The following is a 25345-nucleotide window of genomic DNA, read 5'->3' on the forward strand; positions in this document are numbered from 1 at the left end:
CAGAGGAGAGAACCTGAAGGATGCAAAAAGACCAAGTGAGGAGGGCTTAGTGAGGTATCGTGTAACAGAGGAAGACTGTTACTGCAGAGGTTTGGTTGCAGCTCACAGAAGATCATAAAAGTAGTTCCACTGAAACAGTGGGTAGAATTGCTAAGGACAAGGAGAAGCATAAGACCAAGAAGTCATAAATTTTTGTGCCTCGGGAGTCTGATGCAGGAGCATCTAGCACCCTTAGTCAAAGGGAGGATTCCAAAGCGGAGCAAAGAGGAAGACATGGACAAAGGAGCAAAACAGGGAAAAATATGTTTTAAAACAGATTTAAAGATGGAATGGATAAAGTCTCGAGGAGACTTATCAATGTAATCTGCCATGTGTTATATGCATGTATGCGTAGAGAGCTTTCGGGCTTTTGGCTAGAGGATTGATCGGATCCTTCTGTGATCTGATCCAACAATGTTCCTTATATAAATGAACCTAAGTGTTCAAGTGTAGAAGGAAATACAAAGAGATCGATTAGTAAGCCAAAAGCAATCAAGATGTAGTCGAGAGGAAGTCTATTCCTAAGGCTGAAATGCCTTAGAATTGTAACCGTGTTGTGCATAATACATATGTGGTTGTGGTTTTCCTGCGTGTCTGTGTATTAAGTCTTTTCAGTTCTAATGTATTTATGCTAAATAAACTAGCGTTGGATATATGATTATATAACCGGCCCGTGGAGGCCCTGAAGGATTATTTCCCTTTGTATGTGGAGGATTTAGGCATTGGCTCTATGTTTCCATAACTAACAGTAGAAATCCTGCGACTAAGGCGAATCTAGTGTAGTTTGGGTCCGCAAGCGGAAAACCCAATTACACAGAGAAACTGCATGAAAACACTTAGCGGATTTGATAAAGCGGACATGAAAATCTATGCAGGGAAGTTTTGGACCTTATTGGGTCCATAAGGCAATATCGCATCGGTGAAGGGTGAATCTCGGCCTTTAAGAACTTGCAATTGCGATCGCATCACTTTATCGCATCGGCGGAAAGCCTTGGTACTATCGGAACTAGCCGTGGGCCAAAATAGCGATGAGCGATAGTGCAATAGGCCAGTATTGCGAATTACCACTGACCGTTGGATCAGAGAAGAAATGAACGGCAGAGATGAAGCCGATCGGAAATTGGGGATCAGAGGTTTCAGGGATCATAGAAGCGAGAAGGGTCAAAGAGAACAGACCCGCCGATTTTATAGATGGGGCATAATCTTTTTGAAGTCTAGTTATGTATTCTGGAGCGATTTTCCCCATCTTTCCTTTGTATTGCGTTAAATGGTAGAGACCCCGGTTTTAAAGGAAAATCCAAATAGCTAAATGGCCTAGGGTTTTAAGGGCTAAAGCATATCTCAATGCTGCCGATAGTATAAAGCTTCTGATAGTGTAAAGAGGGCTCCGATAAATGTTGTGGTCCATGATTTAAAGGCTTAAAGCCTAAAGAAACGCTTCCAATAGGCTTAGTGGGCCATAACCCACAGGCCTCGATCGATTTTGTAAAGGAAATGGATTTTGGTTAACCCCCAGTTTCTCATTTCCATCACAACTCCCACTGCATGTGCAATATCATGACTTGTGTAGACCATTTAATACATTGAGATTCCAACTACTGATGCATATGGAACTTTACACATATAATCCATCTCTGCCTGAGTCTTAGGACACATCTCCTTACTTAGTTTGAAATTGCTGGCCAAAGGTGTACTAACTCGTTTTGCATTCTGCATATTAAATTTTTTCAACACCTTTTCTATGTACTCACTCTAAGACAATGTTAATTTGCAATTTTTCCTGTCTCTAGTTATTCTCATACCAAGGATTTGTTTTGCAACACCCAAATCCTTTATTGCAAATGAATTTCCAATTTTCCTTTGAGCACATTTATTTCCTGCATGTTAGACCCTGCAACAAGCATGTAATCTACATACAATAACAATATAATATAGTTTCCATCATTTTCCTTTTTAAGATAAACACAATGGTCAGAGTGACATTTAGGATAACCTTGTGCATACAAAAACCTGTCAAATTTTAGATACCACTACCTTGGATCCTATTTGAATCCATACAAGCTCTTCTTCAATTTTCACACTAACTTCTTCTTCCCTTTGACCTCCTACCCTTGTGGTTGTTGCATATATATTTCTTCCTCCAAATACCCATGGAGAAAGGTTGCCTTTACATCTAACTTCTCAAGATGAAAATAGTTTGTTGCCACTAGATTTAAATAGTTCTGATTGAAGTCATTTTAAAAGCAGGAGAAAAAATTTCATCAAATTATATACCTTTTTTTGTTACATTTAACTTCTCAAGATGAAAATATTTTGTTGCCACTAGACTTAAAATAGTTCTGATTGAAGTCATTTTAAAAGCAGGAGAAAAAATTTCATCAAAGTCTATACCTTTTTTTTGTTCAAACCCCTTCACCACAAGTCTAGCCTTATATCTCTGTTTACCTCCATCTTCTTCCTTCAACCTATAAACCCATTTATTCTGCAATGTTGTTTTACCTGTATGAAACTTGACTAAGTCCCAAGTATGGTTATGCATCAAGGAGTCCATCTCTTCTTCAATGGCTTGCTCCCACTTCTTCCTAGTTTCATCCTGCATTGCTTCTTCATATCTTTCCGATTCACCAAAATTAGTCAACAATACATAATATAATGAAGGAGAGTATCATTCAGGGGGTCTAATTATCCTGGTAGATCTTCTAACACCACTTTCAGGTTTTTTGAGGTGTTTGTTGTTGTTGTGGTTGTTTTTGTTGTTGTGGCTATTGATCATTATGATTTTTAGGCACCTTTACTTTTTCTACGATCTCATCAAGAACTGTGTATTCTTTGTTTTCTTTTTCATGTTCCTTTCCTTGTATCTGATCCTTATGCAAGACCTTTTCATTGAATATGACATCTCTGATCTTAATGATTTTGTGATTTTCATAGTCATATAAGCGACAACCAAAATCATTAACACCATATCCAATCAAGATACATTTCTTTGATTTTGCCTCAAGCTTTGTTCTATTTTCTTTATTAATGTGGACAAAGGCTTCACAATCAAAGGTCTTTAAAAATGAGTATTTTACCTTTCTACCTATCCATGCCTCCTCTGGAATACCTCCATCCAAGGAAATTAAAGGCCCTCTGTTAATTAGATAAACACTAGTATCTATAGTATCTACCCAAAATTGTAAGGGAAATCATGCATCGCATCTCATGCACCTTGCACACTCCATGATTGTCCTGTTCATCCTTTCTGACACACCATTTTCCTGTGGTGTTCCTAAAACTATCTTCTCTCTGTGAATTCTATGCTCTGAACAATAGTTATCAAACTCTTTGCTACAGTATAAAACTCCATTGTCTGATCTGAGACACTTCAACTTCTTTCCTGTCTCATTCTCAACCAAAGCTTTCCATTTCTTTAAAGTATCAAATACATTAGATTTATTTTGAATACAATAAATCCAGGTTTTCTTAGTTTCATCATCAATAAAAGTAACATAATAGTGAGAGCCACCAAGAGATGATACCTGAGAAGGTCCCATACATCTATATGCACAACCTATAATTTTTCACTCTTCTTTTCCTTCCCAACTCTGATAAATCTGAATCTCTTATGTTTTCCATAAACACAATTTTCACAAAAATCCAAATCAACATGCTTCAAACCTGGCAACAAATTTCTTGAGTGAATAATTTGCATCCCCTTCTCACTCATGTGCTCGAACCTATGATGTCAGCATGTCGTATCTTCTCATGTGGAGGTTAAAGCATTAACAGAATTAGAAATACTATTGCATAAAAATAATGTACCAACCTTTTCTCCTTTTACTATTACCAGGGCTCCTCTAGTGACTTTCCAGGTTTTGTCTATAAAAGTAGTTACACAACCTTTACCTACCAACTTCCCTGTTGAAATTATATTTTTCCTTATATCTAGAACATACCTTACCTCCTTCAATGACCATTGGTTTCTATTCTATTTCTTTATAAAAACCTTACCCATTCCAACAATTCTACAGGGTTTATCATCACCTAGACGAACCTGTCCAAAATCTCCTTGAACATAGTCATGACAATGTTTTCTATCAGGTGTGGCATGGAATGAGGCCCCTCAATCTACCACCCATGCATCAATAATATTATCTAAAGAAATAATCAAAGCATCTTGCAACACATCACCTGTCACATTTGCTTCATGTTTGTTCTCTTGTTGTCCATCTCCTTCTTTTCCCTTCCGAGATTTTCAGTCTTTCTTCAGGTGTCCTTTCTTCCCATATTTCCAGCACACTATCCCTTATCTATATTTTTATTAGCCTTTTCTTGACTTACTATGATTTCCTAGGTTCCTTCCTCTTTCCATTTGTCTTCCCCTAGTCTTTGCAGTCAAAGCATTACCTGATGTCCCACCAGATATTTTGCGTCACATTTCCTCACTAAGGATGACACCAACAACATCATCAAAATTTAGAGTACTAGATCTAAAGATATAGTTACTAATAACCATAACTAGGCCATTCCAACTTTCTAGAAATGAGCACATAAATAACATAGCCCTAACTTCATCATCAAAATTTACCCCTACAGAACTTAATTGACTGGTAACCGTGTTAAATTCATTTAAATGATCAACTCAGATCCACCTTCTGACATCTTCATATTAAATAGACACTTCATAAGAAATGCCTTATTTGAGATTGATGGTTTTTCATATAGTTTGGCCAATGTCATCATTAAACCTTATGTTGTCGTTTCCTTTGAAATGTTGAATACCATTGATGCTGTCAGACACATCCATATTGTTCCTAGGGCCTTTTTGTCGAGAATCTCCCATTCTTCATCCGTCATACTCATCGGCTTCTTTGGTTTTCCTCTCAATGGTAGGTACAAATATTTCTAATACAGATAATCTTCCATCTGCATCTTCCACAACTGGTAGTTTTGGTTGTTAAATTTATCAACCCTAAACCTACCATATTTTTCCATTACTCCCACTCGAACCAGGAACCCTTCTCTCCTGCGAGTTTATCATCCAAATAAACCTTCGACTCTAATACCAATAGTTAGCAATTAATTAAGGGAGCAATGTAACACATACAATATTACATAAACACAAATACAAAAATGCATAAACAAGAGAGACATAGATATACGTGGTTCACCTGATTTGGGCTACATCCTTAGAGAAACAACCAGCCCTTCCTTTTATATTATCCAACAAAATGAAGATATACAACTTACACATATCCACTATAATCCTCTTCGCTCTCACATAACCTCCTCTCTCTCTCTCACTGAATAATTATACACAACCGCAATACAATTCCCTCATAGAAACTGAAGATTGCCTTCTATGGCAAAAAACCCTAAATTAACATAACTTCTACCATCAGATCATTCACGTAATGAACAGCCCAGATTGACTATGAAATTAAAATATTTTACAAGGTATTTTTTCATATATTTTTATCTTTGGGGGTGTTGCTCCTGAACGCTTGCCAGGGGAACTCATAAAAGTCATCATCCCCCCCCACCTGGACCCACCTGACAGCGATTAAATGGGTGGTGTTTCTGCCCCATTAGGAACAAGGATCTAACATGGCTGAAACAAAAAACATCTTAACAATCAGGAAGATAATCAGGCTCCACACCCAACGTTCTGAAGGAGCATCTAATTGATGTTTTCTTAGGGACTCAAAAGGATAACGTCCAACATGAGGTTTGCCTTTGGCAACCTAAGTCATTGGAGAATGCACTCAGGGTGGCAAGAAAAGTTGAAAGAAAAATTATTGCAACAATAAGGTCTACCAGTCACAACTATAAATATGGAAGCATTGTTGTTCCTAGCTTCCCACAACCTACAAGATTGACACCATAACAACTGGAGGAAAAAAAATCAAAAGGGATTTGTAACGGTTGTGATAAAAAATACACTAAAGGTCATCAATGAGATGAGAATAAATTATTTTACATAGATTGTGAAGAGGAGGAATAAAAGGAACGAGAAACATTAAAGGAATAAGATATACACCAGAAACCAACCCCAGGGTCTAAAAAGGAAGAAATGAATCTGATAATACCTTATAATGTATTGACAAGAATCACCACACCTCTTACTCTCATGATAGAAGAATATATCAAGAAGAAAAATATAATACTGCTAATTGATTCAGGTAGTAATCATAATTTTATTCATTATAAGATAGCCAAGGATTTGAATTACTTTCTAAACCCATCACTAAAGTATCAAGTGATGGTTGCAAATGGAGGAAATATAAATTGCTCAGGGAAGTGCCATAATATCAACATAACCATGGGGGGATATGTATTGAATATTCCATTGCTTGTTATTCCAATGGGTGGTGTGGATGTTGTATTAAAAGTCCAATGGTTACAATCCTTGGGGACGATACCTTTTAAATTTCAAGAAATTTTTTTGAATTTTTTCTCTAAAGGAAAGGAAATTTAATTAAGGGGTATCGCAGGGAAACCTAGGAAGATAATTAGCTCTAATGGCATGACAAAGCTTTTGAAGAAGGAACAATGAGGGGTAATTTCACAATTATGCTCACTAGATGTTCAAATGTCTTAAGTCATCCATTTCTCCATATCTCCAAAGAGTTCATGGTAATCATTCCAAGGCATTTGAGACTCCCAAAGGTCTCCCAACTATTTGTGATCATGATCATGCTATTCACTTGATTCCAAGAAGTGTTCCTTCAAAAATCAAACCTTACAAATATCCTTATGCCCAGAAGAGTGAAATTAAATGTATGGTTTCGAAAATTCTACTAGCAGGTATAATTCAACCTATCCAAATTTCTTTCTCTTCTCCAGTAGTATTGGTGCACAAGAAGGATGGTCATGGCACATGTGTCCATATTATAGCGAGCTCAACAAGTTCAGTAATAAATATAAGTTTCCCATTCTTGTCATTAATGAATTGTTGGATGAACTACATGGAGAAATTTACTTCATGAAGTTGGATCTTTGTTAAGGATATCATCAAATTAGAATGAAGACATTAGACATTCTGAAAACAACATTCAAAACTCATGAAGGTCATTATAAATTTTTGGTCATTCATTTGGTCCTTACTAGTGCATTTTCCACATTTCAAGGTTTGCTAAATTCTACTTTCAAAACCTTCCTTAGAAAATGTGTGTTAGTACTTTTTGATGATGTACTAATCTATGGCAAGTCTTACAAAGAACATGTTCAACATGTTGACATGGTGCTCAAACTACTGGAAGAGAAACAATTGTATGTAAAATCCTCCAAATTTTTCTTTGGATTATAGGAAGTAGAATATTTGGGTCTGTATGCCATGAGGCTGTTAAGGTAGAGCATAACCAAATTAAAGCCATAAAATAATGGAAAATCCCCACAACCTTAAGGAATCTTCAAGGATTTATTTGGTTGACAAGGTAGTATCTCAAATTTGTTAAGAATTAGGGGAATATAGTCACACCCTTATCAACATTACTCAAGAAAGATGCATTTTTTTGGACTCTAGAAGCAAACTAAGGCCTTTGAACATCTTTAGGAGGCAATGCGTTGAGCTCCTATATTAACTACACTAGAATTCACAAAAACATTTATTATGGAATGTGATGCTTCAAGAAATGGCATTGGTGTTGCTTTAATGCAAGACAGAAGACACGTTTCTTTTGAATGTCATCCAACTAATTTAAAGTATTTATAGAAGCCTATTTATGAGAAGGAAAGGTTGACAATACTACATGCGCTGAAGAAATGGCTCCCTTACCTAACGGGAAAACACTTCAAGGTAAAAATAGATCATGATAGTCTTAAATACATCTTGGAACAAAGATTATCTTTTGAAGAGCAACAAAAATGGGTCACGAAGATGTTGGGTTATGACTTTGAAATCATCTACAAAAAAGGGAAAAAAGTGTTGTTGCAGATGCACTGTCAAGAAGGGATGAGGATGTGGAATCATTACTCTGTGTCATTTCTATTATCCAACCTGATTGGATAACTGAAGCAAGGGATGAATGGAAGAATGATGAAGAGTTATGGACACTCATTTAAAAGATGCAGCAAGATCCCAGTGCATTTGATTCACTTATTTGGAAAAATTATTCACCTTGGTACAAATATTGTTTATATATATGTAAGAACTCTCAACTTAAACAAAAGGTTCTTTTGGAATTGCACACCTCTCCTATAGGAGGGCGCTCAGGATTTTCAAAAACTTACCACAAGGTTAAGAAGGACTTAAATTTGATATTCATAAGTTTGTGGCATAATGTTTGGTTTGATGACAAAATAAAGTTGAGACAATTAAGACTTCAAGTATTTTACAACCATTAGCCATTCTAAGTCAGCATTGGGAAGAGGTCTTAATGGATTTTATCATAGGTTTACCTAAGTCAGAAGGAAAGAGTATCATCAAGGTGGTAGTAGATATAATTACCATGTATGTGCACTTTTGTGCACTATATCATCCCTTGAAAACTAGTACAATTGCTACTGCATTTATGGAAATAATTCAAAAGCTACATGTAAACCCAAAGATTATTGTAAGTGATAGAGATCCCATTTTCACTAGAAAATTTTGGACTTAATTATTTTCTTTTCGCACTCAATTAGCTCATAACTCATCTTATCATCCTCAATCTGATGGGTACACTGAGATAATTAACAAATGTTTGGAAGGATATCTTCGTTGCTTTGTATCTGATAAACAAACACAATGGATCAAGTGATACCCCTAGAAAAATGGTGGTATAACACTTCCTTCCATATTGTAGCAAAATGACCCAATTTATGGCACTTTATGGATATCATCCACCATCCATTACATCATCTTTAATAAAAAAAACTAAGGCTCAAGTAGTGGAAGATCACTTTGAGCATCAACAGCAAGTTCTCCAACTCTTAAAGGATACTCTAACTCTGGCACAGAATTGAGTGAAACAACAAGAAGATCAGCATCGCAGTGAAAGAAGTTTTGATGTGGGCAATTAAGTATGTTTACGACTACAACCATAAAAATAAATTTCCCTCAATAAAGTTAAGAAGGATGATAAAATATCACAAAAGTATCATGGCCCTTACAAGTTGTTGCAAAAGATTGGTGCTATGGCATACAAATTGGAGTTACCCGCATCTTTGTGAGTACACCTAGTTTTCCATGTTTCATGCTTAAAAAAGGTTATAGGTGACAATCTTCCAGATTAAACTGTATGGTCAAAACTTGACGAGAAAGGAAAAATGATATTGGAGCCTGAAGAAATCATATAAAGAAGAATTTGACAATTACCTAACATATCAATTTTAGAGTATCTCATTAAGTGGAATAACTTACCTGTTGAAGACTCCACATGGGAGGATGAGTATTTTATTCAAAAGCATCTAGAACTACTCAAGAATTGAGGACAAAATTTTTTTGAAGGAGAGGGGCATGTTAGGTCCCTATAATACTAGTGTAGCCTCCATATTGTTATTGTTGTGCCCTTACATTATTATTGTTATGTAGGCCCTAATTATATTTTGGCCCCTTAGAATCATATATATACCAAGGAGGTCTTGTCATTTGAATCATTCAATAAATGTTTATTTAGGTGATGTAAAAGTAGGTTTCCCCTTCAAAGAGGCTTATTTTCAAGTTTTTGATCTATCTTTCCTTATGTTTTGTGATTTTGTTTCTGATTCAAACCTTGATGGAGATAAATAAACTGGAGTGTTGACTTCAGGCCATTTCATGAGTCTTAGATCAACAATTGTCTCCTGAAGGTCATGCAAAAAGTTGATTCTAAAAAATTTCATGATAGAGGTAAAATATGTGGCAACTATAGAAGCAACAAGAGAGATTGTGTGGCTAGGGAAAATACTTGAAATTTTGCAAGGGAAACAAGTGAATTATAACCCTCTTATATTTGACAACAATTCTACAATCAAGTTGGAAAATAATTTCATATTCCATGATCAATCCAAACACATCAACACAAAATATCATTTGATTTAATATCATGTAGAGACCAAGAAAATTCATTTAAGACATTATTCTACGAATGAGAAACTTGTATACATCTTCACCAAAGCACCCAAGAGAGAAAAGCTTGAAAATTTTAGAAAGATGCTTGGGCTCACAAACACCCTTTCATCTTAAGGGGGAGGAATGTTGGACATAATCCTTCCGGATTTTTTTCTTGAAATTGTAGATAAATGAATTAAAAGAATTCAAAAAATACCTCTAAACAATGAAATAAATGATCACCTATTTGTATAAATTTAACCACACATTAATAGAAATGACAAGAATGGAATTACTTATTCTTGACCTCACAATTTTTAGTACAAAGCATCTCAAGGAGAAATGAGATGCAACATGCCTAATTAAATAATAAATATTAATATAGAGTATTATTATCAATTACTTTATGAAAGGACACTTATCTACACTTTGATTGAATAAAATAAGTGAAATTCCATTATATTCATTATTAGTCCCTGCCCCTTCAGGGATGCAGGGACAATTGTAATCGATTTGTACTTTCTTATTAGTCTGCACAAAAACCAACGCTAATTAACTTAATGTTTTCAAATTAAATTCTAAAAAAAAAAAATTCATAAACGAATGAGCTTCTTCCAACAACGATCTCAACCAATAGGGAATTTAGAGGTCTTATTTGGCCTCATATCGAGGAAATAGGTAGGCAAACTTAGGATAAATGTAAATTGATGTAGGGAGTTTCAATTTCACTTAAATAATGTTAGACTAATGCTAACATTAGTTTGCAAACATTTTATGTTTAAAAAAATGAAGAACATAAAAGAGAGGCTACACTATCATTGTGTAAAACATACACATGGCTCATCAGCATATAAATACTTAGCACGAAAGTACTACACATGTCTTCACTTCACCTTGGTATTGCATCTCCTTATTCCGTCATTACCTAAACTACAATACATTATCTAAATTGTAGGACATTATGCACAAGGAATAACACTATTTGGGTAAGGCGCATCATAGCCATCTTCCTTTCTGGAGCAAGACTTCATCCACCAAAGCTAGAACCAATAGCTTAGCATCGTGTCGTTAAATAAACACTTCAAGGATGAGTAATTTGGGTGCGTGAGAATAGTTTGTCAAGTGTTCAAAGGTGGGCTACTACTAGATATACTACTGGTGTTATTGCTCGTTCAACCAGATATGTTATATCAATAGTTGGATCGATGGTTGAATCATCTACTTCTTAGGATCTAGATTTGAGCATCCCTTGCATGAAGCACACACACAGGTAACAATAGTCTTACCCTATTTCGGAGATATTTTGTAGATTGATACAACAATGCAGATGAAGATCAAAATTGGCTAATTTCAAAGTGGTGAAGAAATAACTCCAATTTTTCCTCAGTTAACTTGGCATCTACCTTCATTCTGCAATTTTTATAGTTGTAAACTCTATTTTTAGTTGCATCAATTCTTGGTAAGCACATAATTACCTCAAATAGTGACAGCTAAAGCTTAGAATTCATTTTTGTTCAGATCAAAACATGGATTCGTTGTTGATGGGATAATGCACTTAGGATTCCATATGGCTTTGTAGAGAAACTAGTATTGTTTTGCATCTTATTCTCCTTTACCTAAAACTCAGACAGGGGATCCACCCCGTGTTCCTACCATATTACTGGGAGAAACTCCAACCAGGAGAGATCCTTTAGTTCTCAGTTGTGCCACTAAGTATGATTCTTATTTTGATTACTAATTATCCTACCACCTCCTTGATTAACTACTGACTGGTTTCCACTACTACCACTATTATGAGCACTACTTCTTGTTGACATTGGTGGAGTACTAACTGATATCAAACTAGGGTTAACAAAATTCACTATATGTATGTAATTACTTGAGGGTGCCTAGGGAGTGAGATGGATTCGACCGTCTCCACTAATTACAAGAAGTGCCACATTCACCTAGGGGGATTCTTCACCTTCAAAAAGTCAAAACACATGCAATTTCATCATCTTATTGTGCATCAGCTTCGGTTTCGTTAATCTCTGGGTATTAAAACCTAGTTTTGGTTGCAAATTCTCCAATAGGTAGACCTCCCCCATCGGTCTGGACTTCAACATCCATATACACACCCTTCCAAGTCTATCATTTATGTCCTCTCACTGGACTTCCCTATAGAATCAATCCTCTTTCCTTAGCGCATGTTTGTCTGCCTATATTCCTTTCTCTCTCTTACTTATTGCTTTCATAACCCCTTGTTTAGAGAGACAAAGCTAAAAAAGGCTATATATTTATTGTCATTACATGCATGTGGCCCTTATCACATTATGGACAAGTGGCCAATACAAGGATTTGCATATTTAGTTGTCAATGCCTTGTCGTGTCATTGATATTTAACTAAAGAAATTAAAATATCATAATTTTTGGCCCAAAAGTTGTAATTTATGTTTAATTCAATTATAAATCAATGATTATGAAGTTTTGTATATGACATGTTTGCATGAATTGCAAGTCTCTTTTGCAGGAAAATTTTGAAAAGAAACACAATTGTAGTTGTTATTATAGCAAGTATGCTCCCATATTCCCAATTTTTAACTTTTCATAACTTATTGCATTTGCACACACCAAGCTTTCCACACAGAATGTCATAAATTCCCTACCAATAATGGATGCAAGAAGTTAGTAATGGCAATGTAGGGTCGTATGGTCTTTGGGGGTTAAACTAGTCCATTGTCCCCATTTAACCAAATTGACAGAGAAGCAGTCTAAAACATAGGTTAGAGGTGATATATTTTTTTCCATATATTAATTATGTATTAATAACATTGGCTTTTGGCAGTGGTTTATTGATTGTGCAGGCAAGAGTTTGTCTTGTGCGTGAGGTTATCAATGATGTTCAACCTGAGAAACTAATACTTACAGATGTAAGTGAAGTTACCTATGGCTTGTTAATCTAGTATACAGGCGTTGGTACCTCTCCATTTATAAAATCCCTAAATCTTCCAAAATCCCCAAGCAAGAGGTATTCTCTATCTAAATAAATAGATATTCTTTGTAAATGTGAAGTGATAAATTTCATTTATTTATCATGTGTTTGGTTTGTTGTTCTCAGAGGTCTGTAACTATGGTATTTATCATTTGGCATTACCTAAAATATAGGATCGGTGTGGACAAATGGTTACGAATTCCTTCAACAGAAGATGTTTTTATCATTGGTGATTGTGCAGGTTTTATATTAGTTTGCATTTTATAAACAGTTATGTTTACTTCAAGAGGTCAATTATTAACTACAATCAAGACTTAAGAGCTAAGTAAGGAATTCAATTTGTGTACTCTAATTATGTATAATAAATACCATCTTTCCAAACGAGCATTCTCCACTTTTGCTTAAAATTTTGCTTTATACAAAGGCTAGTTTCCTTCTGTGATTGGAGTGGTGAGTGAGAAATGAAAAATGTCTCACTCACCACTCCAATCACAGAAGGAAACTAGCCTTTGTATAAAGCTCTTGGACCTTCCTCACGCAAGACAGTTGACAATGCATGGAACATTCCACGGTACTGATAAGGTGAGTTTTCTGCCTACAAATAAAAACACCCATGAGGTTGAGAGATATTTTCACAATGGCTAGTGAAAAATTTCACAAGATATGCACACTTGAAGGACAAAGATAAGCACCACTTTTTCCAGATCATCTCCTATCATATTAAAAATTTAAACCCAAAAACACAAAAAGAACATAGTTTCAATTTCAGCAACTCATAGAATTTTGTGCCAATTCCTATGAAATTCTAAGCCATAACAACCTGAAATATTTGTTTTCCAACAAATCGAGTCTCACTGAATTTGAATGTTTGTAAAATGTCATGACTATGGGAAGATATGGGACTCCTTTAAGGCTCAAAGAACTAGTCAGGATATACTCTATTTTGATATTGCTTAAATGGTCTAAGGAACACTGAATATGCCAAATTTGGATGAGGTTTAGTGTTTGCTTAATGTCAATGTTCAGTTGACAATAGAAAATAGACTTATTGATTCCACCAACCAGTGCATTGATCGATTTGGAACGAGTTCAACATCCAACTATGATAGTGGAGAAAAAATAAATGAAGATTGTTGGAATAGGACTGAGTCTTTCCTGGAACCTCGGTCCTTTACTCACTTCTGAAAAATGTAGAAAAAAACAAACTTTGGCATTTGAATGTTACTAGCATTTCTCAGACATCTACTTATGATGATACCACCAGTACATTGGTCCACTTTTCACATGCTCAATATGAAAACATAGAAGAAAATGAACTCGATGGAACAAATTTTACTCCTTTAGAAAGTTTTGGTTCTCACTAGATAGTTAAGCAAAAAAAAAAAAAAAAAAAATTATTTATTTTTTTTTGCCATATGTTTTAATATTATGGATAAAACAATACATTCTTATGATGGACATTATGTCCTCATAAACCCTGAGAAATTCACAACATGACTACATTGGGAGGAAGCTTCTCCACTTACATCCATTTGAACTATTGTCTATAAGTTACAACATAATGAAACTATTTACTCTCAGTCATTTTTGCAATTTACACAGGGTCTAATATGTGGATCAGATCATTTACATTTTTGTAGATCGTAGACTTAATGTATTCTTTTCTTATATGATTTCTATACAAAATCAGATACAATTTATACAAAACTTAAAACAAAAAGAAACGGGAATTTTATATGGACTTATCTGCTATGAAGTTCTGCCTTTTTTAGCTCTCTTCAATGATCTATCCCAACACTTTTAGATTTTCTACTTCTGTCTCCTCTACTCCTGTTTTCATCATGATGTGCATGCCTTCTTCTGTGTCCTGTAGTCCCTTTTTCGATAATTCATCCGCAGATTTGTTATGTGCCCTGCTGATGTGCTCAATGGATGAATTCTGGAAGGAAATCCATATACATTTTATATGTCTCATCCAACCTTGTAGGGAAGTTTGTTGAATGTTGTTCTTCCCGTTAACATGGTCTATTATACATTTGGAGTCCCCAAAAATTTGTACTTGAGGGATATCCAAGAACTTGATAAACCATAATAGTCCCCATAAAGAAACAACTTCTGCTTTCATACTTGTTCCTTCTCCCACATACCAGTGAATCTAGAATTCCTGCTCTTCTACCAATTTTAAGAAAAATCCACTCCCACATCTTCCTCCTTGAGCTGCTCCATCAAAAAACCCCACCGGATAGTTGTAGAACTGAACTCTCCCCTTCTTTGTCTTCTTCTTTTTACTTTTCTTGGGGTCCTCATTCTGATCTAATACCACCCACTGTTCTATGGATTCATAGATTAAGTTTTCCCCCCTTCCGCTGAGACCAAAAATTAGATGATTCTGATCTTTCCAGATTTCCCAGAAAATGACCAAAGCTAGCATTCTCCTGCTTTTACTCTGAGTGCTCCACCATTTTAAACACTCCTCAACTGTATTAAACTGAGTGAATGGAATCTTCCTCTTGTTTGTGAAGTGTTTCCAAATGCTAACAGATCTATGACAATGTAAAAATAAGTGCTCATTGTCCTCAGAATTATTCCTGCATAGATAGCATATCCCAGGGCCATAGTGGTTCTTCTTTTGTAAGTTTTCCCATGTCAGATTTTTGTTCTGCCATGTTAGCCAGAGGAAGATTACAATTTTAATTGGAATGTTTACTTTCCAAAAACTGTAAAACCAACAATATTCAACATTTAGAATTTCCTTCATGCAAATTTTGAGGTAACAGTCCACCACCTCTACTTCTCCTGAAATCTTCTTCTTTCCAGCCCAAGTCATACAATCCCCTTTGCTGTCATAACTTATCCCTGCCTCCTTTAATGTTTTTACCAGCTGTAGCCAATCATGTTTATATTGATCAGCCAGATTCAGTTGGGAGAAGTCACGCCATATTGGAATATTTCCATTTCATTCACTGATCAGCTGACTTAGGACATAAATACCTCTTCTATTCAGATGCATTATCAGTTCTATTGTCCCTGGTACACCCTCACATGCTCCCACAATGCAATCTTTACCTAGTATAATATTGTTACTAGATCCAAAAAACCACATAATATTTTGGAAAAGTATATTCTTGACCTTTCGAAAACTATTCCAGATTTGTGAGCCGCCTTTCTTCCTGATTTCTCCTTGTCTAAACCAGAAGGAGAAATCCTTATTCTTCATATATTTGGATCGGATCAGCTCTCCCCAAATACTTTGACTATTGATACCCCTCCACAGTGATTTCAAAATAAGAGCCCATCCAAAGAACTTAAGGTTAAGAATACCCCAGCCACCCAAGATTTTGGGTCTAGTGATCTTTTCCAGCTTCACTAAATGATACTTGTTGTTCATACTTGCACCGGACCATATATAACTTTCCATAACTCGATTCAGAAGATTAATAATCATTTGAGGAATACAAAAAAGATGTGCCCAATAAATCCCTAGCTGAGTTAGCACTCACTGTTTGAGGATGATACGTCCTCCCATAGATAAACATTTGTGTTCCCACCCCTTAATCTTCAGATAGAATCTCTCCACCAGCCACATCCAATCTGCATTTTTGTAGCTACCTATCTTTAGTCGATAACCCAGATATTTCATACCCTTTTCTATATTTTCTGCCTTCACTCCAAAGCAGTTCTGAATAAAAGAGATATCATCCTGGGCACATGATCCATAGAGAATAATAGATTTCTGTTCATTTTGAACAAGACCCATGGCTACCCCAAACTTTTTTATGATTAGGGAGAGTGATAACCATTTAAACCTGTTTACCATACCCATCAACAGAATATCATCCACAAAAAAGTTGTGTGAGATTGTAACACGACTGCTAATTTTCAATGCTTCAAAATCTCCAATGGACACTACTTTTCTTATTTTTAGGCTTAATCCATCCATCACCAAGATAAACAAAAGGGGGGATAAAGCACATCCTTGTCTAAGACCTCTACTAGCAGCAAAAATTTTGATGGGAAACCATTAATTATAACTGCATATCGAACTGTTGACACACACCCCATGATCCATTCAATCATTTCTGAGTTTACTCCAACTTTAAACAACACCATTCTTAGGAATCCCCAATCTACACAGTCAAAAGCTTTTTTTAAATCAACCTTCATTACCGCAACATTCATTTTCTTTAATTTAATACTGTGCATACATTCCTGTGCTACAGCTACAGTGTCATGGATTACTCTATTGTTTGAAAATCCATATTGCTTAGGAGAGATGAATTTTGATAAAGAAACTTTCATTCTGTTGGCTATAATCTTAGAGATAATCTTATATTATAGATTACACAGAGAAATAGGGTCGTAATCAGCAAAAGTTTCCACCACATATTTCTTAGGGATAAGGGAGATATAAGTGGAGTTTAATAAACGATGTATGAATCCTTTAGACCTAGATTCCTCTACCATCTGAAGCAGTTCTTCCTGAAAAATGTCTATGAAATGAACAAAAAATTCAACAGTGCATCCATCTGGACCTAGGCTTTTGTCTCCTTTCATTGATTTAATGGCCCATGTCAGTTCTTCCTCTTTAACCTCCTTATACAATTCCACATTATCCTCTTCATTAAACATTTTGGGATATTCTTCAACTACCCACAGTTGAGCATCCACATCCTCCACTTCCACTCTATTATATGCTTTTTTAAAATATGAAACCGCTAGAGATGAAATATCTGATTGCTTGTTAAAACTGTTTCCTTCACCATCCTTTATTTGCCAAATTGTATTTAGTTTTCTTCTGTGATTAGCAAATCAATGAAAAAATTTGGTATTTTTATCTCCTTCCTTAATCCACAGAGCTCTGCTTTTCAATCTCTAGGTTGTTTCCCTTATTTGAAGAATTTTCTTTTTCCCAAGTTCTAAAGCATGAATTTTCTCCCTTACTATAGGAGGAAGAGAATGGACAGTCATTTGGTTATGTAGGACCTTCAACTCCTCCTCGATTGTGGCCAATTCCTTTCTCAGTTCCTTCTTCTTCTTCCTTTCCCATTGTTTTACTTCTGTTTTAAGGAGCCTGAGTCTATTTATGAAATTTTCAGAGTTGAAAGTGCCCTCCTCTATGGATCTTTTTTCCTTCCAGAATGATCGAATTAATGAATCAAAATTTGAATCTTCTAGCCAGATTTTGTTGAACTTAAAAGGTAAGCCAAACCTTGCATCAGAACTATTCCAAATCAGAGTTATTGGGCGATGGTCTGAAACATAATTTTCAACAATAGTAGATCTAACATCCCCCATCTTCTCTATCATGTCTTCATGGACAAGAAACCTATCAAGTCTCTTAGAAATATACTTATTACCACTTCTTCCATTATCCCAAGTGGGGGCATTTTTGGGTGGGCAGACATCTATTAGATTATGAACAAGAAAGATTTCTCTTAGCTTTTGTGCCATTCTGTCTACCACCCTAGTTTGTCCCCACAGTTCTTCTATACCTAAGGTGCAATTAAGATCCCCTGCCAAAATTAGAGAAGGAGCATTAAGAATCCCCGATACCTCCATAGTATTCCAAAACCCTTCCTTCTCTTTATAAGGTGCATATACATTAAGAATATATGATCTTCCCGGGATACCTCTGATATCACCTACCAGGAGAATACCCATCGAACAAGAAAAAGCCTTCAAATTTTCCCCCCTTGGGTCCCAGAAAACAACAAGACCTCCAGATCTACTAGTGGCATCTGTTGCCACAATATACCATGTGGGAAGCATCCTCCTAAAATAGTTAATAGTTTGGGCAGCAAAGTGCATTGATTCTTGGATAAGAATTATGTTGGATTTAGATGAAATAAAAAGATCTCTTAGAGCGAGGAATTTTGGATGGGCCACCAAACCCCTTATATTCAAGGATAGAATTGAGTTCATTTGGGATTATTGGAGGGCATGCATGCTCTAAGTGCCCTGGGAGAGATGGGAGATGAAATAGGAATATCAATGAGTGATGGCGAGTTTGTCAAGGTAGTATGTGTTTGACGAGGTCTACCTCTAAAATATCTACTGCCTCTATTTTTTTTCATCTTACAGTAATATTTCCTACAGATGTAGGACTGATTTCTGGAGACCCAGATCCCTTCGGCTTATGGATAGTAAGTGACTTGAGGTCAAGAGTTTTCCTTTGTAGAAGGAAATCAAGATCACTATCAAGGGAATTAATAGGAGAGGAAACCAGAGAGATTTGAGTAGGAGCCTTTTCTTTATCTTTTGGAGAGTTAGGTTGAGTAGATGGTGAGTAAAACCCACGGGCTTGAGTGTAAGTTGCATATGAAGTAGATGGGATATCATTCATATTATGTATTGCCTGTAACGGGATCTGGGAAAACACTGGAGATGATAATTTTTGTATATTTTCTCTACTGGATGAATCAACTGCTATATGGGAACCTGACTGCTCCGACAACGGGGATGATGACTGGATTTGAATAGGAATAGGAGCAGATGTCTTTTTTATGAGTCTGGGAGAAGGTTTAGAGAATATCTGATTTGAGTGACTAGAATTACCTAAGCCCGAAGACATTATGTTCTGTTTGATGTCATAGCCTCTGCACGAAGAGAAACATTCTGATTTGTTTTCCTTTTGTACCCTTTGGTGAGGCCCTTTATGCTCCCTCAATGACCGCCAACCTCCTCTTGCTTTAGGACAAGTTGCAATTAAATGTCCCGTCTGGTGACAGTTAAGGCACTAGAATGGAATTCCCCAGAAATCCAAGCATTGAGTGAGATTGATATTTTCCCACTTTAGTTCAATGTGGTCTGGAAAAGCTTCACCGAAATCTTTCTCTATAAGGACCCAAGCTATCCTCTTATCCCTAGCTCCCAGACACCAAGGATCTACATATACGAATTTTCCTATGGCATTTCCAATATCAGTAAAAACATCCTTTGTCCAGAATTCCAGTGGAAGTCCGGGCAGTTTGACCCATATAAGTTTGTTCTTAGGCGTTTGCTTCAGGGGATTGAAGCCCACATACCACACATACATTCCCAAAAACCCACGATCCTTGACCCATGGCCTTGCTGCAATTTTCCTGAGGTCTTCTTTGCTCATAAAATGGAAACTGTACCATTATCCCCTGAGCTTTATACAAACTAGATACAAAGGACCCAATCCATCTTATATAATAGTACTTTATAAATAGGATAGACTAGAGACTCATCTTTGAACAATATATTACAATCTCAATAGCTTTGATTACTTGATTACACTAAGTTAGTACTAGTATTATAGTTGCTTACATACAACATCTATATTAAGTTGTAATGTAGTATAATTACCTATTGTTACTCTACTAAGCACTACCTATTGAGATACAACATAATATTCATTACATAAACATCGTATATAGTTATAGTGCTATGTCAAAGTTGTACTATTTTCTTGAAGTTTTGCATATAGGACCAAAAAAAAAAAAAAAAAACATATTTTTAAATAACCAATTAAATTCTTACTTCATATGATTTTAAAATTAAATTAAATTTCCAATAAAATTAGTGTTAAAATTAAATTAAATTTTCAATCAAATAAGTGTGCCAAGAATAGTTTTAACTAATAATTGCAAGCCCCATATGAGCAAAGGGATCAAGGATGGGTTCAGATTTTATGACGAAATCTATAGATCAAATTTGTGACATGACTTTAGTGTAATTCTTGGCTAGAGACCAAGACATTTGGTTGCCACCTAGATTGGAGTACCTATTGATTGAGATCAGGCTAGTTTTGACTATGTCTCCCGTTTTAGCAGTGCATAAAGCGCAAAACAATTCCCATGCACTCTTTCTTGTATATCAGCGACTGATAATTCTTGCTCACTATTTGTGTTATGATATAAAAACTCCTATCTCTCTATGCCACCACTTCTAGCAAGGTCTCTGCAACTTTAACGATTTTGAGAGCTTTGCTTTTCAAATGTTGAATCACTGTCGAGTAAAACCACAATGAGAGCTTCTGATTTTTCTCAATTCTTCCCCTTTTTTGCTTTGGTTTTCCTAGGTCCTATTCACTCATTTATTTTATTTTTTTCATCCTTTTGACTCAATTCCACCAGCCCCTGCATCATTTGGTCAAGTTCCTATATTGTTTGGGCTTATATAAGTAATTAACCACTATTTTAAAGCATAATCTACCAAAATAGTTTGCTAAGTCAATCTATAGACCATTACAACCTACACACTACAACCTATTATAGGCTTTGTCAACAGAAATCAACCTACTTCATCCTATTACAGACTTTGTTAACAGAAATCTTCGAAAAACTAGACTAAGCCAATTAGCTATCTTCAAGCCTCGCTCAAGGCAAGGACTTGCTACCCCTCAAGGCAAGGACTTGCTACCCCTCAAGGCAAGGACTTGCTACCCCGCAACCCTCCTTATTATACCTTCCGCAGGCATGGCATTACACATTCATTTTTTCTTTTACTATGTATTAGTTTGTCTTTGACCAAAAATTTATGTCACTTATCCATAGTTTAACATTGGGAATTCAAATTTTTTCTTTTTTCTTTTTTTTTTGTGAAGTAATTGATTGAGGTCTTATTATGGAGTCTTTAGTAATTTCCATTGGTATAAGTTACTAATTTTTTGTTTTTAGTTGTATTTCCTTTTTATTTAACTTTTTTATTTTTTTCCCTTTTTTCTATTATTTATATTTTTTTTTCCATATTTTCAATTTAAGATAACCTACTATTATATTAAAAACATATTTTGATAAATTTAATTATAAAAAATTATATATATATATATATATAGTTATAAATATATATTAAAACAAAAACACATATATATATTAATATAAATAATATTAGTTAATCATATTTTTTTATTTTTGGTAATAATATTTAACAATACAAGATTATATTAGTTATTTTATTTTTGTGATGAAATATTTGTTTTTATTATTTTTTAGTTGAGAACAATATTAACTACTATATAACCTTTATTTAATATTATTTTTATTATATTGGGTTATATTTTTTTGAATTTCATGCATTATCACTTTTTTTAAATGATTTGATGGAAAAAACATCATCTTCCGTATTCTTCAAAAATGCTAATTTAGTTCTTAAAGTTTTCACTTTTTATTAGATATGGTATTAACCAATCCATCCAACTTACACATGGATACATTGATTTGATGTTTATAATAACTTAGTATGAGCCATCATTCGATTATAAGTTGCAAGGAAAATAAAAATCAAATTTATGGTTTTCATTTTGGTTTCTTATATGATAAGTGGTAGGGAAAATAACAATCAAATGTACAGTTTTCATTTTGGTTTATTTATTGGATGTTAAGTTTTGAAAGTTTTTTTTATTTCCATTTCAATATACATCAACAAATATATTCAAAAGTTTTATTAACTTTCGTAGAATTGAAAATAGAAAAACAAAATGATTATAAAATAAAATGTTTTAAAAAATATATAAAAAAATTTAAAAAATAAAAATATTATTTAAAATTTAAAATAGGATGAGTTTGTTTTTTAGATATAAAGAAATAAATTAATGACTTAAGGCTTAAAAGAATATGGCAGGAGGGAATGTATGTCTTTTTAGAGACTATTAATGGATGTTTCTTTATAGACTACTAATAGATTATTTTAGGTGACATGGTTTTCTTTGAATAAAAGTGATGAGTCAATCTGTCTTTGCTAATAATAGCCAACAATAATTGTCCCATCACTGATTTGACATCTAAATTATGATAAATTTTCCATATATATATATAACTAAATTATGATAAATTTTTCATATATATATATATATAATCAAAATACTCAAACCATCTAAATAAAAATTTTAATAAAAAAAATTAATAAATATATATAATAATAAAAAATTAAAAATTATCAAGCAAATTCTAATGTACAAACTCTTAAATTCAATAGAAAAGGGTTGTTCATATGATCAATGGTGAAACATTGGGTTCCGGGGAGAAATTCATTATGCTTATATCTAGAATATTAAAAAATTATATAAGTGATTAATTATTAATTTCACAAAAAAGGAAGTAGTGTTAAAATACATTATTACAAATAAGCATATTACAATACATGGAATAAATAAATATATTATTTATAAAATAATAGATTTAATCTTCCGTATATACTCGATGGTGTAACTAGCCCTCTCAAAATGAATAAGACGGTTCATATTGATCACCTTAGGCATGAGCAAGATCCAACTTTTATGCTACATATGTGCACTAATTGATTTAGTTGAGAATATTGTTAGCCAATTTGATCGATTGTTATCCGTTAATTTGACTCCTTCCATCATATCCATATTAACATTCCCCATAATTGCATCTCCTTAACCTCAAAAATGGCTTCATAATCATATAAGGGAATAACTTTCCCTTTATTAAATTTGAGTTTAAATGAGTTTTATAAAAAAATATATGGTTGATGAGTTAGATTTGAAAAATTAATAAATTTCCAAAAAATTAAATTAATCATATCATTAAATTGGAACCATGAAATTAGAAAATAATTATAGATTATATTTTTATTTAACCATAATTAATTATATAAAAACTTTAATTTGGTTAAGGTTTTGGTAAATTTTAAATACTATTTATAAAACATTTTATAGAGGGTTTTATATTATCACACTTCCAATATTTTTAAAATAATTATCACATCAATTTTAATCATAATAAAATCACTTTATAATAAACATTGTATACTATTATTTGTTTTATAATAAATATGATATATAATAAGTAATTGTTAGATATATAAATTTATAAAACAATAAATTACCTATCTATATAATATAAAAATTATTATATAAGATAACTAAATTAATTGTAATTAATATTAGTATCAGGTTCAATTTTTAGGTATAAATTTATTTTTTAGTGTAAAATTTTGAGGAAAGTTTTACATTTAGAAATAATTGATCATTGTGGATGCTTAATAAATATGGAGTTAAGATAAATGTAAGTTGATTATTTATAATATTATATAATGTAAATCCACATCTCTATGTATAGAACTACTCTTATTTATAATTTTATTTATTTGATATTTATATTATTATTATAAACATGTATATAAAATAAATAAAAAATAAACAATGAACCTATGTATAAGGAAGTTAATCATAATCACTTCTTTCTATTTGTTGTTCCATTCATTATAATTTTAGTTATCTATTGAGAATATTATTGAAGCAAGTACATACTATTACTAAAGAGATAATACAATGTGGACAATGTGTATCTCGTTGTAGCAAGAAAATATTAAAATCCTCATACTCATATAGCTACATATGCGAACATTAGGTATCTCATAGTGGTAATAAAACATCAAAATCCTCATAATACATATAGCTACATACATATGCACATGGCATTTTTCTTAGACATGTTTATACATTGATAAGCTAGAATAGTGTCTAGAAGACGTAGGTTGTGATGGCCCCACACTCACTAGTATAATCATAACTCTACTCCTTTATGCTAATGATATTGTTCTTTTGGCAAGGAGTCATTACAATCTTGGAAAGAAGCTAAGTATCTACGTTATATGCTTTAAGATGAGTATGATTGTTAATACTGATAAAACTAAAGTCATAATAATTAAATCCAAAAAAATCACGCTTCATACTTTCATATAAGACAAAAAGTACATGGAGGAAGTTTCTTCATACAAATGTCTTGGAATAGATAGTCATCACAAGCTTAATTAGAATTATAACATTCAGAAAAGGATAAATGGATAATGGAAATCATATTATGCGCTTGAAAATAAATATAAGTCAGTAGGTCTTTAGATGTGAGATAAAATGAGAGTCCTCTTTTAGACTCTCATCATTGTTGTTATTCTATATGGTTGTGAAGCTTGAGATTGCAATATATCCAAATAACCATGGAGGAAGATAGAATAGATCTCAAAACAGTTTAGAACCTACAATCTCAAGATTAAAGGTAATACTCTATATCTTATCCTCTAAATTGAAATAAGTCTCCCCCATTGAAAGCATGGCTATGACTAGGTATTTTATGTATGAGAAGAAGTTAAGCAACACGGACACTAAGAGGTTTCCTAAAATTACTTCTAACTCTAGCCAAAACCCTCACCTTTGGCTCAAATGGGCATGGCATAAGATCTAGACCATTGGGGGATAAAGGAGGATAAATTGTTTTGTAGAATAAGGATAATTTTAAAATATTATTACTTCAAAATTGAAGGAGAAAATGTGAGGTGATAAAGGGTTAGAAGAAAAAATTAAACTAATATATTATAAGGAAGTGATTAAACTCAATCTAAAAAAATATCTCATG

Source organism: Pinus tabuliformis, chromosome 7 (assembly GCF_031772625.1).
Source record: "Pinus tabuliformis cultivar Carrire ecotype Pingquan chromosome 7, CPIR1, whole genome shotgun sequence".
Taxonomy (NCBI): Eukaryota; Viridiplantae; Streptophyta; class Pinopsida; order Pinales; family Pinaceae; genus Pinus; species Pinus tabuliformis.